The 16,502-nt window shown below is 46.3% G+C and overlaps 1 non-coding gene across 1 annotated transcript; it reads left to right on the top strand.

Moving 5' to 3' along the window:
• The first annotated feature begins 16,170 nt into the window (after positions 1-16,170).
• On the top strand, positions 16,171-16,244 carry Trnas-acu. Its single transcript has one exon. It is a non-coding gene; the product is annotated as a tRNA-Ser (tRNA).
• Positions 16,245-16,502: the final 258 nt, after the last annotated feature.

The following is a 16,502-nucleotide window of genomic DNA, read 5'->3' as shown; positions in this document are numbered from 1 at the left end:
GTGTTCGGAGGCAGCGTGTCAAAAAGCCAATTGTCTATTAGTAACATTATTAACATATGGCAATTATAAGAGTCGAGGTGCATGAAAGGGAAGCAGTGGTTGGGAAGGGAGTGAGACAGGGTTGCTGCATATCCCCGATGTTATTCAATCTGTATATTGAGCAAGCAGTAAAGGAAACAAAAGAAAAATTCGGAGTAGGTATTAAAACCCATAGAGAAGAAATTAAAACTTTGGTGTTCGCCGACGACGTAATTCTGTCAGAGACAGCAAAGGACTTGGAAGAGCAGTTGATCGGAATGGACAGTGTCTTGAAAGGAGGATATAAGATGAAGATCAACAAAAGCAAAACGAGAATAATGGAATGCAGTCTAATTAAATCGGATGATGCTGCGGGAATTGGATTAGGAAATGAGATGCTTGAAGTAGTAAATGAATTTTGCTATTTGGGGAGCAAAATAACTGATGACGGTCGAAGTAAAGAGGATATAAAATGTAGACTGGCAATGGCAAGGAAAGCGTTTCTGAAGAAGAGAAATTTGTTAACATCGCATATTGATTTAAGTGTCAGGAAGTCATTTCTGAAAGTATTTGTATGGAATGTAGCCATGTATGAAAGTGAAACATGGACGATAAATAGTTTGGACAAGAAGAGAATAGAAGCTTTCGAAATGTGGTGCTACAGAAGAACGCTGAAGATTAGATGGGTAGATCACGTAACTAATGAGGAGGTACTGAACACAATTAGGGAGAAAAGAAATTTGTGGCACACCTTGCCTAGAAGAAGGGATCGGTTGGTAGGACATGTTCTGAGGCGTCAAGGGATCACCAATTTAGTATTGGATGGCAGCGTGGAGGGTAAAAGTCGTAGAGGGAGACCAAGAGATCAATACACGGAGCAGATTCAGAAGGATGTAGGTTGCAGTAGGTACTGGGAGATGATGAAGCTTGCACAGGATAGAGTAGCTTGGAGGGCTGCATCAAACCAGTCTCTGGACTGAAGACTACAACAACAACAACAACAACAACAACAACATTATTTAAAAAGTATGACATAAACGTCTTTGATACTCAAATAAGTGCCTCTCTGAAAAGCAGGATATCGTCCAATGATTTCAAAATTCATAATAATAAGCAAAGTAATAAAAAAATCTTCGGGTCCCGCCAAAACTCACGCCGAAGCAGCGAAGTTATGTGCGCTGCCTAATGACTTCGGCTACAAATGTAATTACCTTATTTCACCGGTTTGATTTATATTTCTGCACGAACTATTTAAAATGTCCGGTATCCGCCTCTGACCATAAGCTGTGTGGATCTTGTCCTCCCACGAATCCAGCCCAGTCTGAAAAGTGGGGTGTGTCTGGTTCTTACTTTGCACTAAGAACTTATCTTTGTATACGACACCGTTGTCCAGTTTTCAGGTAAAAGCTTCTATAAATGTCGTTCTCTTCTGTAACCAGCCTGGTTCGAACTCTGGGTAGTAATTTGGTGTTTGTTTCTGTTTTTATATAACCAACGTATCTTTGTACTCTACAATGTTATAATTGTTCTGTTGTGAAAGCTGCACAAATGTCAACTTGGGACTGTCTCACTACTGCTGGCTGTCTCGCCTTTGTCTCTTAATGTTTTTATTTTCCACTGAGAAACCAGGTTTGTATAACGAACATATTTTTAATTTTCAAATGAGGAAACTGCAATTATGTTAACATGGCACTGCTTTTGACCGTATAGTCTTTGCTGTCGAAAGCCAAAATTAAATAAATAAAAAAAAAGATCGCTCCGGTAAGAATTGTCTTGAGGCACCGACGCTTGTCTGATACGATCGACTGTATTTTCAATGTATAACGAAATGTTAAGTCTGAAACAGTCAAAAGAATAAGTACTGTTAAGTAGACGGTAGATAAATATTCTAAATCTCACCATCTGTTAGCATTAATAGGAAATTCATCTCATAAAAGTAAAATAATCAGTCATTTACTTAATATCAGTTCGTCACTAACAGTTCGTTACAGCCCGGAGACCACAGATCTTCGAACTACGTGCAGCTTTCCGCGCAACGGACATTTACAGAAGACCACTGGTTGGTGAACTTGATAGCCGGCCGGTGTGGCAGCGCGGTTCTAAGCGCTTCAGTCTGGAACCGCGTGACCGCTACGGTCTACATCTACATCTACATCTACATCTGTATCTACATCTACATCCACATCCATACTCCGCAAGCCACCTGACGGTGTGTGGCGGAGGGTACCTTGAGTACCTCTATCGGTTCTCCCTTCTATTCCAGTCTCGTATTGTTCGTGGAAAGAAAGATTGTCGGTATGCCCCTGTGTGGGCTCTTATCTCTCTGATTTTATCCTCATCGTCTCTTCGCAAGATATACGTAGGAGGGAGCAATATACTGCTTGTCTCCTCGGTGAAGGCATGTTCTCGAAACTTCAACAAAAGCCCATAACGAGCTACTGAGCGTCTCTCTTGCAGAGTCTTCCACTGGAGTTTATCTATCATCTCCGTAACGCTTTCGCGATTCCTAAATGATACTGTAACGAAGCGCGCTGCTCTCCATTGGATCTTCTCTATCTCCTCTATCAACCCTATCTGGTACGGATCCCACACTGCTGAGCAGTATACAAGCAATGGGTGAACAAGCATACCGTAACCTACTCCCTTTGTTTTCGGATTGCATTTCCTTAGGATTCTTCCAATGAATCTCAGTCTGGCATCTGCTTTACCGACGATCCATTTTAAATCACTCCTAATGCCTACTCCCAGATAATTTATGGCATTAACTGCCTCCAGTTGCTGACCTGCTATATTGTAGCTAAATGATAAGGGATCTATCTTTCTATGTATTCGCAGCACATTACACTTGTCTACATTGAGATTCAATTGCCATTCCCTGCACCATGTGTCAAATCGTTGCAGATCCTCCAGCATTTCAGTACAATTTTCCATTGTTAAACCTCTCGATATACCACAGCATCATCTGGAAAAAGCATCAGTGAACTTCCGATGTCATCCAAAAGGTCATTTGTGTATATTGTGAATAGCAACGGCCCTACGACACTCCTCTGCGGCACACCTGAAATCACTCCTACTTCAGAAGACTTCTCTCCATTGAGAATGATATGCTGCGTTCTGTTATCTAGGTACTCTTCAATCCAATCACACAACGGTCGCAGGTTCGAATCCAGCCTCGGTCATGGATGTGTGCGATGTCCTTAGGTTAGTTAGGTTTAAGTAGTTCTAAGTTCTAGGGGACTGATGACCACAGATGTTAAGTCCCATAGTGCTCAGAGCCATTTGGTGAACTTGATATGAGACCCCATGCATTTGACTCAGAGCGGTGAAAGCACCTGGGCACCTCATGTATACTGCGTTCCCACAGGGGAATTTCCCCATCTCACAACCTCTTCCCCCCCCCCCCCCTCCCCCCGCCTCCTGTAAGATTTAATGGTAAGATGGCTGAGTGTATAGCCCGTCAAAAACTAAACACAGATGAAGCCTGAAAACAGGAAGAATCTGTACTGAACTGTCAAAGACAAACAAAAAATAGAGAACGTCCAAGCTGAAGATGTGCAACATCGATCAAATTCTAAGAATCATGGCTTCGTGGTTGTGTGGTCACGATGTTACGATGTTGGACGGCAAAGCGGCAGATCCGTCTTCAAATCTCCCTCGTACCCGTCTGGTCACTGAAGTGTTTGTTCTCCTCCTGTAGACTTGGCATCTGCCATGCTATACATTGGTTACAGCGTATGAGTTGTGTGACAAGAATATATTACCGTCGCAAATAAATGTGACGAATGGCGAGAGCAGGCGAGATGCCGCAAAGAATTCTCATAGAAATAAATACAACAAATAAACGGATGTGCACTATGTTACAGCAAAGGAATTCAGCATACAAAACGTAACGCGTGAGTCATAACCTATGATATTCGTGTAGAACAAACAGGAAGTGCGTACGCTTGGAGATTCCTTCGTTACAGTTCGCTGTTGCAGACGGACGCTACACCACGACATAGACGCAAATTTGAATTCAGAGAACGGACGCGTCAATGACCGGAGGGACCGTTCACAATTTTGGGGCACGAGGAATATCTGAACACGGGTGTCCCTCTTTGCAATTCTACGCCGTGACCACACAACTACGACGCCGTCATTCTCGTAATGCTCTCGAAGTTGCACATCTTCAGCGTTCACTGTTTCTTTTTTGTTTCTTGTTTCGCAGTCCATGACACCTTCTTCTTGTGTTCCTGCTTGATCTAAGTTCAGTTTTTGACGGACTGTCCGCTGAGCTCTCTTACCACTAGATCTACGGGAGGGAGGGGAAGGGGGTGCGATGGGGAGTTTCCCTTGTCAGTACAAATGAGGACAGTGACACGTAGTTTGTCGTAACACGGAGGAGGTAGGTATTTGGAGAAACATACAAGTGTTTCTCAAAGTAAAATTTTTTAACCCCGAACTTCACAGTAATTCTTCATGATCTGACGCTGTTAAAGCTTCGTACGTACCCTGCCAGTAATGATGACACTAAACGCGAAGAACACTGGTGCACTCTAGTGGCCGTTCTACCTGTTAGAGACAGCTGAAGCACACATTATTTACACACCTGCCGACGATGTGGACGTGTGGCGTCTTCTTGTGGCGCTTCATTCGCTTTATCAGGGAGCGTATTTTCCGAAGGAGCTTAATTGCTGTTAAACTACGAAACTAAACTACTCCCGGACAGGTCAGGAAGGCCAGGTGGGCCGACCGACCGCCGTGTAATCCTCAGCCCATAGGCGTCACTGGATGCGGATATGGAGAGACATGTGGTCAACACCCCGCTCTCCCGGCCGTATGTCAGTTTCTGAGGCCGGAGCCGCTACTTCTCAGTCAAGTAGCTCCTCAGTTTGCCTCACAAGGGCTGAGTGCACCCCGCTTGCCAACAGACCGGATGGTCACCCATTCAAGTGCTAGCACAGCCCGACAGCGCTTAACTTCGATGATCCGACGCGAACCGGTGTTACCACTGCGGCATGGTTGCTATTAAACCTTACAAAATTACAACGTTTGCTAAACCTGTGTAGAAATATTTGTCGAAAGGTTGTGTTAAGGGTGGAGAAGGGAGCTTGGGCAAGTCTGCAAGGGACGCAAGGTACGCAAGGTTTCCTCGGTACTACTCTGCTTATTAGGGGCCAAATTTTGGGTATACGATAAATCGCACAAATCTAAGGGGTGTCAATTCAACTAAATACCTAGGAATTACAATTACGAGCAACTTAAACTGGAAAGGCCACACAGATAATATTGCGGAGAAGGCGAAGGAATGACTGCGCTTTGCTGGCATACACTTAGAAGATGCGACAGATCCACTAAAGAGAGAGCCTACATCACACTTGTCCGTCCTCTGCTGGAAGATTGCTGCTCAGTATGGGATCCTTACCAGGTAGGCTTGACGGAGGACATCGAAAAAGTGCAAAGAAGGGGAGCTCATTTCGTGTTATCGCGCAACAGGGGTGAGAGTGTCACTGATATGATACGCGAATTGGGGTGGTAGACACTGTAACAAAGGCGGTTTTCTTTGCAGCGATATCTGTTTACGAAATTTCGATCACCAACATTCTCTTCCGAATGCGTAAATATTTTGTTGATACCCACCTAAGTAGGGAGTAATGATCATCAAAATAAAATAAGAGAAATCAGAGCTCGGAGGGAAGATTTAGGTGTTACTTTTTCCCAGGTGTCATTCGAGAGTGGAATGGTAGAGAAGTAGAATGAAAATGGTTGGATGAACCCTCTGCCAGGCATTTAAATGTGAATTGCTGAGTAACCATGTAGATGTAGAAAAGTGGTGAATTAGACGAGCTAAGGACTGGTTTACGCAGGCCGAATTGCGGCGTGGTATACTGCTTACATAAAGTTGTGTGCAACTGGCGATGAAGACAGAGCAACATACCGCGCCCGACAGTGCATCGGAGTCCGGTTCGACACCGTGGCCTCGCCGCTTCAGCAGAATAGCGGGTAACACGTGGACGACACGTGCTGCCAAATACCGCTGGCCGGCGGCCGCGTCCTTGAATCGTAAACCCAGAGCCGGCGCCGGCGTTTGGACATTCCGAGCAGGCGCGAGCCACGGGCCGGGAACCCACGTGACAACAGACGGCACAAACAAATATTGCAGCGCTCAGCAGCGGATGGCGTCTCGACAGACCCGTCAAAAGACATGCGATGGTTTGCCGTTTAAGAGCAACTTATCCCACAGCTAACTGCGTATTGTCTCAACGCTTAACCGATATATATACACAGGTAGCTAAGACACAAAATCCAAAATACAGTGATGAGTGCAAACATTATGATCGCCTGCTAAACAGCGTGTTACTCTGCCTATGAAACGTAACACCGCCGAGTTTCTGCCTGCCATGGACTCGACAAGTGCCTGGTACCTTTTCAGCGGCGTGTGCCATCGGATGTCTGCGCACAGGTCACGCAGTTACTATAAATTACAGGCCTGTGGTTAGGGGATGGGATGATGGCGCCTGGTAGCGTCACAGATGTAGGTTGTCGGGCTCATATCAGCGAATCCGCTAGTCAAGACATCGACGAGATAATTTTGAAAATCATTATTACATAAATATCGACTGGAGTTCCCCGTCAACCTCCTCAAGCCATGGTGTCACGATTCTGGCTGGATGAGACGGACAGTTATGCTGCTGGATAATGTTGTCGCGGCAGGGCTGGCAGTTGGTCTGCTTTACTACCACAAGCCCCACCTGAGACCAAGTTAACGTCCCCGTCCCGTTCCCCATAGCATAATACCACCCCACTGGCTGGTGACGCGGTCCGCGTTTCGAGAATCCTTACCGGTAGCATTACGACAACTACGAAGAAGAGAGCGGGGGTAGATGGAGGGAGAGGGAGAGTGTATATACGAGAGTCTGATAAACGCGTTCCCTCGAAAATTTCTCTCCTTCATACCTCCTCTATGTTATATCTCATTTGTACTAAGATTGTAACACATGCGAGGTGTCTGTTTGCTTCCAACGCCCTGGGTAGAACACGTAAGTTCTAATGTTCGCCGTCCGCTGTGGCCGAGCGGTTCTAGGTGCACCAGTCTGGAACCGCGCTACCGCTACGGTCACAGGTTCGAATCCTACCTTGGGCATGGATGTGTGTGATGTCCTTAGGTTAGTTGGGTTTAAATAGTTCTAAGTTCTAGGGGACTGAAGACCTCAGAAATTAGGTCCCATAGTGCTCAGAGCCATTTGAACCACTTTAATGAATGTCCACCAACCTACAGTCTTCTGTAGTTGCTGTCCCCTGCGCAGAAAACAGCAAGTAGGTTGTGAATCCGTTGTCTTGAGGCTTAGCGAGGAACTGTTTATTTTTGAAATAACTAAATTTCTAATTACTTCGTTTATACGGGACGCCACTCACTTTGGAGTAGCAGAACACGAGAAACTGGACAATTAACATTCCATTTCAGAGTCACAAATAATTTCGATTCTTCAACAAAATAATGAGCTGCGTATTTCCATAATTACCACCACGCTCTTCTCAACTACATGCGCAAATAACCAGAAATTGCTAATGAAGTCCTAACCGACACCGACCGTGGCAGATAACATGTCCGTCCTTCAAGGCCGCCGAACCAGCTCTGGTTTACAGCCGAACCACTTCGACCTCCATTCTAGTTAGGTGCAATCCGAAGATCACCGATATGCTTCGTCTGCCTTTTCGTTTAGCAGTTATTTATTATTCTGCAGGCAATTAATGTTAGTGAAATAATGGAATGATAGCACGCTATTGAGAGATGCTTTTATACGAGGCCTGTCCAGAAAGTAAGTTACGATTGATCGCGAAATGAAAATCACAGTGAAAATCAGAAATGTTTCATTTGTAACAGTTAGCTACACCTTTCAGCTACTTCTCTATGTAGTCGCCGTTCTGACTCAGACATTCGTCGTAGCGTTGTATCAACTTTCCAATACCCTCATCATAGAAGGCAGCCGCCAGTGCTTTCCGCCAATTCTCTACGCTGGCCTAAAGCTCGAAGTCTGTGCCAAAATGTTGTCTTCATAGCCAGCGGTTCGTTTGAGCAGAGATGAAACTCAGTGGGAGACAATTACGGGCTGTATTGTGGGTAACCAAACATTTCCAATTGAAACGATGCAGGAACATCTTCATTGCCCCTGCAGAATGAAGCTGAGAATTATCTTGAAGAAGAAACCGCACGACAGTTATGTAATGTTGGTTGCATAGCTTCAGGGGAAAATTCTCACCAGGCCCTCGTACTTGGCGAGAGACACTATTTTCTATAACATCTTTACGCGCTCACTAAGTGCTCAGGAATGGAAAGAGCGACATAATTCTACCTAAAGTCATACTAGAGACACTGCCCAACACATCTTTGCAAAGCTTTATCGGATTTTCATAGTCGTCTCCGTTTCGCGACCGATCGTAACTTACTTTCTGGACAGCCCTCGTATGAAATGCAAGTAAATACGCTGTTTAGTTTATCTAATACACACATCAACAAAAGTTTTGCAGAACTTGGGAAGATAGACGTCGACTGTGGGTATTGTATCACATACACAGTCCCTTTGACTGTTTAGAGATGTCACAATACCCGCTCAAAGATGTAAACAACCATCCATGAACAGTGCCTATTAGAAGGAAGGGGTCCGGCAGCCGATCAGTTCCAGTCATTCCAACAGGAAGGAGGTACACGGCTCGTGTTGTCTGTAATCCAACCATGCCTACACGGTCAATACGGCGGTTCAGTCGCATCCGCATTGTTACTTTGTGCCAGGAAGGTCTCTCAATAACGGGGGTGTCCAGGCATCACGAACCAAAGCGATATTGTTCGGACATGGAGGAGATACAGAGAGACAGGAACTGTCTATGACATGCCTCGCTCAAACCGCCCAAGGGCAACTACTACAGTGAATGACCGCTACTTACGGATTATGGCTCAGAGGAACCCTGACAGCAACGCCACCATGTTGAATAATGCTTTTAGTGCAGGCACAGGACGTCGTGTTACGACCCAAACTGTGCGCAGTAGGCTGCCTGATTCTCAACTTCACTCCCGACGTCCGTGACGAGGCCCACCTTTGCAACAGCGACACCATGCAGTGCAGTAAAGATGGGCCAACAATATCCCGAATGGACCGCTGACGATTGGCATCACGTTCTCTTCACCGATGAATGTCGCAGATGCTTTCAACCAGAGAATCGTCGGTGGCGTGTTTGGAGGCAACGTGGTCAGGATTAATGTCTTAGACACACTGCCCAGAGAGGGCAACAAGGTGGAGGTTCGCTGCTGTTTTAGGGTGGCGTTATGTGAGGCTGACGTACGCCGCTGGTGGTCATGGAAGGCGCCGTAACGACTGTACGGTACGTGAATGCCATCCTCCGACAAATAGTGCAACCGTACTGGCGAAGCATTCGTCTTCAGAGACGGTATTTCGGCCCTCATCGTGCACGTCTTGTGAATGACTTCCTTCAGGATAACAACATCGCTCGACTAGAGTGGCCAGCATGTTCTCTAGACATGAACCCTATTGAACATGCCTAGGTTAGATTGAGAAGGGCTGTTTATGAACGACGTGACCAACCAACCACTCTGAGGGATCTACGCCGAATCGCCGTTGAGGAGTGGGACAATCTGGACCAACAGTGCCTTGATGATCTTGTGGATAGTATGTCACGACGAATAGAGGCATTCATCATTGCAAGAGGACGTGCTAGAGGGTATTAGAGATACCGGTGCGTACAGCAATCTGGACCACCACCTCTGAAGGTCTGGCTGCATTGTGGAACAACATGCATTGTGTGGTTTTCATGACCAATAAAAAAGGCGTGAATCATTTTTATGTTGATTTCTCTTCCAACTTTCTGTACGGGTTCCGTAACTCTCGGAACCGAGGTGATGCAAAACTTTTTTGATGTGTGTATTAAAATAGAAGGCGCACAACTTCCGAACGCAGCAGCCAAACGCGTGGGTTGACCACAATGTAGGCGGTCCTTGCCACATTACCCTTGCCGAACGAACCATCTGTCATCGGTACCTTGCACCACATTACGTCATCTTGCCATTCATGCCTTCTCAACTGCTCTAAGAAGAGCTCCATGTACCTGAATATGATGGCTGCAGATGCAGAAATGTTACAGCATACACACTGTCCAGTCAGAATAACGTGACCACCTGCTTTGTTCGACGTCAACCCGTAAATAACCACTCACGTGGCAGCACTAGCAGTGGAGGATATACAAAGCGAGTCGGAGCATGCGGAAAACGCTGCAGCAGTTGCCACAATGCGGAAACGGAGGGCCGTATCTGACGTCCAAAAGGGCATGGTACTTGGCTCTCGGGTCAAGGGGAGAAGCATCAGGCGTGGTTGAAGTATACCGCTTGTATCAAAATTACGCCATGGCCACTGTGGTGCAGCACGGGCCATAGAGGTGAACGACAATTGGGGGCATTTGTACGGCGGAACACACATGCAGCTGTTGAGCAAATGACTACCCAGACGTACGAAGGAGCCACCACCTGTATCTCCTCAGCGGCAGTGATCCAGTTGCTGCGTATGGGCCTCCGCATCAGGCGCCTGGTCCATGCACCCACGCTGACTGCTGTTTATCGGCAACGGAGGCTTCAGTTTACACGCCAGTACCATAACTGGACGTCCAGTCAATGGAGACAGGTCGCCGCTTTTGCGGCAGCGGACTGATGGCCTTTGGCGAGTACCATGTGAAACGCCTGAAAGCCAACACCCAACCATCTTCGGAAGGATCCAGGCTGAAAGAGGGACTATTATCGTCTGTCCAATTTTTCCTGGGTGATCTCGTCATTCTGGAAGACATAATCGATCAACGCAATTATGCACATATCCTTGGGGACATAGTTCACTTCTACACGCAGTTTGTTTCTCCTCGGCACCATGGCATCTACCAGCAGGACAATGCAACGTGTCACACGCCTTGCAGAGTACCTATGTGGTTCGCACAGCACCAAGCCGGGTTTATTATACTAACCTGGCCACCCAGCTCTGCGTATTTAAACCCAATCAAGAATGTGTGAGACCACCTCCATCGGGCTGTTCTCGCCGTGGATCCTTAACAGAGAAACCTGCTGCAACTGGCCGCAGCACTGGAGTCGACATTTCTCCACGTTGCTGTCGGTACGTTCCAGAACATCACTGACACTCTTTCTGTACATCTCGAACGGTCAGCGCTTCAGTCGTGGTTATTCGCGCTTCTGACAGGTGGTGATGTTAGCGTGACTCGACAGTGTATCTCTCCTGCCCGTCTGCTTTTTCTTGCACAATGATTTGCCGTGTCTTCATACACACTTCGATCGACCTGCTGGTGTATAAAGTGGACGGGAGACCCAAGACGGAGCAAAACTCAGATGACTTATGACTTTCGTCCAGCACCGATACTTAACCAGGAAGAATACTCACGATGTCACAGACATACGACTTACACTAAGGAGAACTCCCCTACAACAGTGAAAATGCAGGACATCTGCGCCTCCACTGGGCTAAGCACATTGGCTGGAAAATTCACGGGCAATACATATTGAATCAGGTCAGAAAGAGAGAAAAGGACTAGCCAGGTAAGTGCAAACGAAATACCACGGATGCAGGACTCGGACGACAACGCACACTTCGAAAGCTTGCGTCAGGCCAGTCATCGAGTATTGGGTCTTGGCACTGGGACGCATAACAAAGATATGAAACTTCCTGGCAGATTAAAACTGTGTGCCGGACCGAGGCTCGAACTAGGGACCTTTGCATTTCGCGGGCAAGCGCTCTACCATCTGAGCTACCCAAGCACAACTCACGAGCCGTCCTCACAGCTTCAGTTCTGCCAGTACCTCGTCTCCTACCTTCCAAACTTCACAGAAGCTCTTCTGAAGCGAGTCGCGCTTGGACAGCTCAGATGGTAGAGCGATTCCCCGCGAAAGGCAAAGGTCCCGAGTTCGAGTCTCGATCCGGCACACAGTTTTAATCTGCCAGGAAGTTTCATATCAGCGCACACTCCGCTGCAGAGTTAAAATCTCATTCTGGATAACAAGGATGGTTACAAAAATTATATGCCACAGAAATAATACTTCGGAGTTTCATTAGAGTCCAACAGGGGACCCCACGCGATGAAGTGTAGGCCGCTGCAAAAATAGTACCTCTACAAAACCGACTTACAAAGCCAGCTGCCAGATCCAGCAGAACTAACCACACGTGGAATATTACCTAACAATCAAACCGCACAAGAAAACCTACGCAGAAGTACATTTTTCGAGACAGAAATGTGACTGAAAATACCTACAATATATACTCAGAACGCCCCAACCCCTCCCGTTACAACGGTGCTAGTTAGTCAGAGCTCAGAAATACCAAAGCACTTACGCAAATGACAGAAGAAAGCATAACGTAAATGTAAATACCTGACACCATGAATGAATTTTAGGTTAAGACAGATATAGGCATACACATTGTAGGAATCAAACCCATCACAAAGCGGAGGACATTAAGGATAAATGGAACGTAAGAACGACAAACAGCTACAGGTTAAAGAACAAATATTAGCGTTACGAAATATAAAAGCAGAGTAACATAGAAATTAGCAAAAATAGTTTAGCAACCAACCTCTGCACAGAGCAGACCCATAGCTGCCTACATATGAGGGAACCCTTAATTGGAAGAAACTGAATGTAGGTAAAAATAGTTATTAGAAATGGCTGAATAGAGCAGCAAAATTTTCTGAAGCAGCGCCCCACCAAGGAATGTAAATGAGAAAAACAGAAAAAGATTCACTGGACTGCAGATTTATCAAATCTCTTTCAAGCTCGCTAAGAAGATAGCTGAATGTTGTTCTGCCGAATATTGGCAGCAGACAAAGTACGGTTGCGGCTGAATTCCCATAATATTATGGACCAAGTTAATCCACAATCGTAAGATTTCCAGACCCACGAACATTGCTCAAGAAATGGTCGAGCGAGAATACTTAAACGAACTATTTGAGTTACGTGGGCAATGGCCTCAGGGAGAAGATACATTAATGGGGTATGGACATCAGATCTACTCCAGTCGTAAGGACATTCAAATCACTATGGAGACAGAGGAAGCTGATGGTCTCTCTTTCCTGGAAATTTTTGTTATATGAAAGAATGATGGCTCTCTGGGGCATTCAGTTTATCGGACGCCCACTTATATTGATTTCTATTTTCAATCATCGAGCTATCATCGCCCCTCTGTGCTCAAAACACTTGCACACAAGGCTTTCATATTCTCAGATGAAAGGAAGTCTCCCTTAAGAGCTGGTCCACCTAAACAAAGAGAAAACTACCCAGCAGGGTAATAAGGTGCCAACGGCCATGCCGCCGTGGTAACGCCAGTTCCCGTCAGATCACCAAAGTTACGAGCTGTCAGGCTGGGCTTGCATTTAGATGGATGACCATCCGGTCTGCTGAGTACTGTTCGCAAGAGGGTTCACTCATCTCTTGTGAGGCAAACTGACGAGCTGCCTGATTGAGAAGTAGCGGCTTCGGTCTTGTAAACTGACATACGACCGGGAGAGCAATGTGCTGACCACATATCTCTCCAAATCCGCATCCAGTGGCGCCTGTGGGCTGAGGACGGAGAGAGATTAACAAGGCACTGTCAGTAAAAAAAGACATGAATTGGATAAAGGAGATAGCACGCGGGCAAAATCTCTAGTTATTCTGCCCTTCGTTGGCAATATTTCGTTCAAGATAGCGAGAATCCTACCGATATTTGAGGTTGAAGTCGTTTCCCACCGGCCTTCCATGGCAGATTTTTTGGTATCAGTGAAGGATGATTTGTAATTGTGGAAGGCTGAAATTTACAAAACGCCTTGCCTGTGTGGTACGGCTTACATAGGTCATACTTACAGGGTGTTTCAAAAATGACCGGTATATTTGAAACGGCAATAAAAAATAAACGAGCCGCGATAGAAATACACCGTTTGTTGCAATATGCTTGGGACAACAGTACATTTTCAGGCAGACAAACTTTCGAAATTACAGTAGTTACAATTTTCAACAACAGATGGCGCTGCGGTCTGGAAAACTCTATAGTACGATATTTTCCACATATCCACCATGCGTAGCAATAATATGGCGTAGTCTCTGAATGAAATTACCGGAAACCTTTGACAACGTGTCTAGCGGAATGGCTTCACATGCAGATGAGATGTACTGCTTCAGCTGTTCAATTGTTTCTGGATTCTGGCGGTACACCTGGTCTTTCAAGTGTCCCCACAGAAAGAAGTCACAGGGGTTCATGTCTGGCGAATAGGGAGGCCAATCCACGCCACCTCCTGTATGTTTCGGATAGCCCAAAGCAATCACACGATCATCGAAATATTCATTCAGGAAATTAAAGTCGTCGGCCGTGCGATGTGGCCGGGCGCCATCTTGCATAAACCACGAGGTGTTCGCAGTGTCGTCTAAGGCAGTTTGTACCGCCACAAATTCACGAAGAATGTGCAGATAGCGTGATGCAGTAATCGTTTCGGATCTGAAAAATGGGCCAATGATTCCTTTGGAAGAAATGGCGGCCCAGACCAGTACTTTTTGAGGATTCAGGGACGATGGGACTGCAACATGGGGCTTTTCGGTTCCCCATATGCGCCAGTTCTGTTTATTGACGAAGCCGTCCAGGTAAAAATAAGCTTCGTCAGTAAACCAAATGCCGCCCACATGCATATCGCCGTCATCAATCCTGTGCACTATATCGTTAGCGAATGTCTCTCGTGCAGCAATGGTAGCGGCGCTGAGGGGTTGCCGCGTTTGAATTTTGTATGGATAGAGGTGTAAACTCTGGCGCATGAGACGATACGTGGACGTTGGCGTCATTTGGACCGCAGCTGCAACACGGCGAACGGAAACCCGAGGCCGCTGTTGGATCACCTGCTGCACTAGCTGCGCGTTGCCCTCTGTGGTTGCCGTACGCGGTCGCCCTACCTTTCCAGCACGTTCATCCGTCACGTTCCCAGTCCGTTGAAATTTTTCACACAGATCCTTTATTGTATCGCTTTTCGGTCCTTTGGTTACATTAAACCTCCGTTGAAAACTTCGTCTTGTTGCAACAACACTGTGTTCTAGGCGGTGGAATTCCAACACCAGAAAAATCCTCTGTTCTAAGGAATAAACCATGTTGTCTACAGCACACTTGCACGTTGTGAACAGCACACGCTTACAGCAGAAAGACGACGTACAGAATGACGCACCCACAGACTGCGTTGTCTTCTATATCTTTCACATCACTTGCAGCGCCATCTGTTGTTGAAAATTGTAACTACTGTAATTTCGAAAGTTTGTCCGCCTGAAAATGTACTGTTATCCCAAGCATATTGCAACAAACGGTGTATTTCTATCGCTGCTCGTTTAGTTTTTATTGCTGTTTCAAATATACCGGTCATTTTTGAAACACCCTGTATGTGCACCGTTTAAGAACGCTGCACATCGACGCTGCACTCGTCTTTGGTAACCAGCCAGATCTACTACTGCTACGCACTCACTCAATGAAGTTTATGAGAAAGCAATAATTTTGGCTCCAGAAATAGTTTTTTCGGGCTCCAGTTTGAAGATTTTGTGGAAATAGACTTGGGATGAAATCAGATGAACCGCGATAACGGCTATCACCATTTCCACGATTTGCTGTAAGAAAAGTAAATAAATAAAGACCACAGACTGCGTCGACGGCCATGGCGAGCGACAACTCTGAGGCCAGATGAGGGCGCTCACTGACTTGTGGTGTGGTCAGTTTGTCACCACGACCTTAACGCATGCGCAGAACACAGAGAGCGTGCTGCTGAAGTGCGTGATGTTGGAAGTTTTCGTAGTAACCTTCCAAGATAGGTGCAATGTACATGTCGAAGAAGTCATGGACTTTACTCTGTAAACACTCACCAGCTGCACAAACACTACCTGATCACAACTACACGGACCCCTTTTATATGAATGTGAGGTGTGTGTTCTTTGGGGGCACAGGGCAACGAACCCACCTTCTTCAGTGCGGATACACAAATACATCCGATTTCCTGCGGAAATTTGTGAGTAACGAGCACAGAGGACATGGACAGAGGTTGCGGATAGCGTTTGATGAGAATGTTGGTCGACCGAGAGGCGTTCAAGATAGTTCGCGCAGTGGCAACACACACTGTGTCCGGATGATGCAGTGGTTAACGTAACTGCCTACTAAGCAGGCGGTGCCGGGTTCGAATCCCGGTCTGGCACACATTTTCTCTTGTCGCATAAGCAATCGCTGCGGTTTCCTTTTCTTTCTCCCTCCACCAGCCTCAATTTACATATACGGACACCTACACGTAATGTGGAATTGACCACTAGACGCCACTATAGGCGGACCCGCCAGCACAAAACGAGGTGACGAATACTGTGTTCTCGGTAGAGCAGCAGAATGGGTCAGTCAGAGATAGCGAACGTGGACTAGTCACTGGAAGTTGACGGAGTAACAAAACCACCAGGAACATTTCAA

Source organism: Schistocerca piceifrons, chromosome 10 (genome assembly GCF_021461385.2).
Source record: "Schistocerca piceifrons isolate TAMUIC-IGC-003096 chromosome 10, iqSchPice1.1, whole genome shotgun sequence".
Taxonomy (NCBI): domain Eukaryota; kingdom Metazoa; phylum Arthropoda; class Insecta; order Orthoptera; family Acrididae; genus Schistocerca; species Schistocerca piceifrons.
The sequence above is the reverse complement of the archived record's forward strand: the minus strand, read 5'-3'. Positions and strand labels throughout refer to the sequence as shown.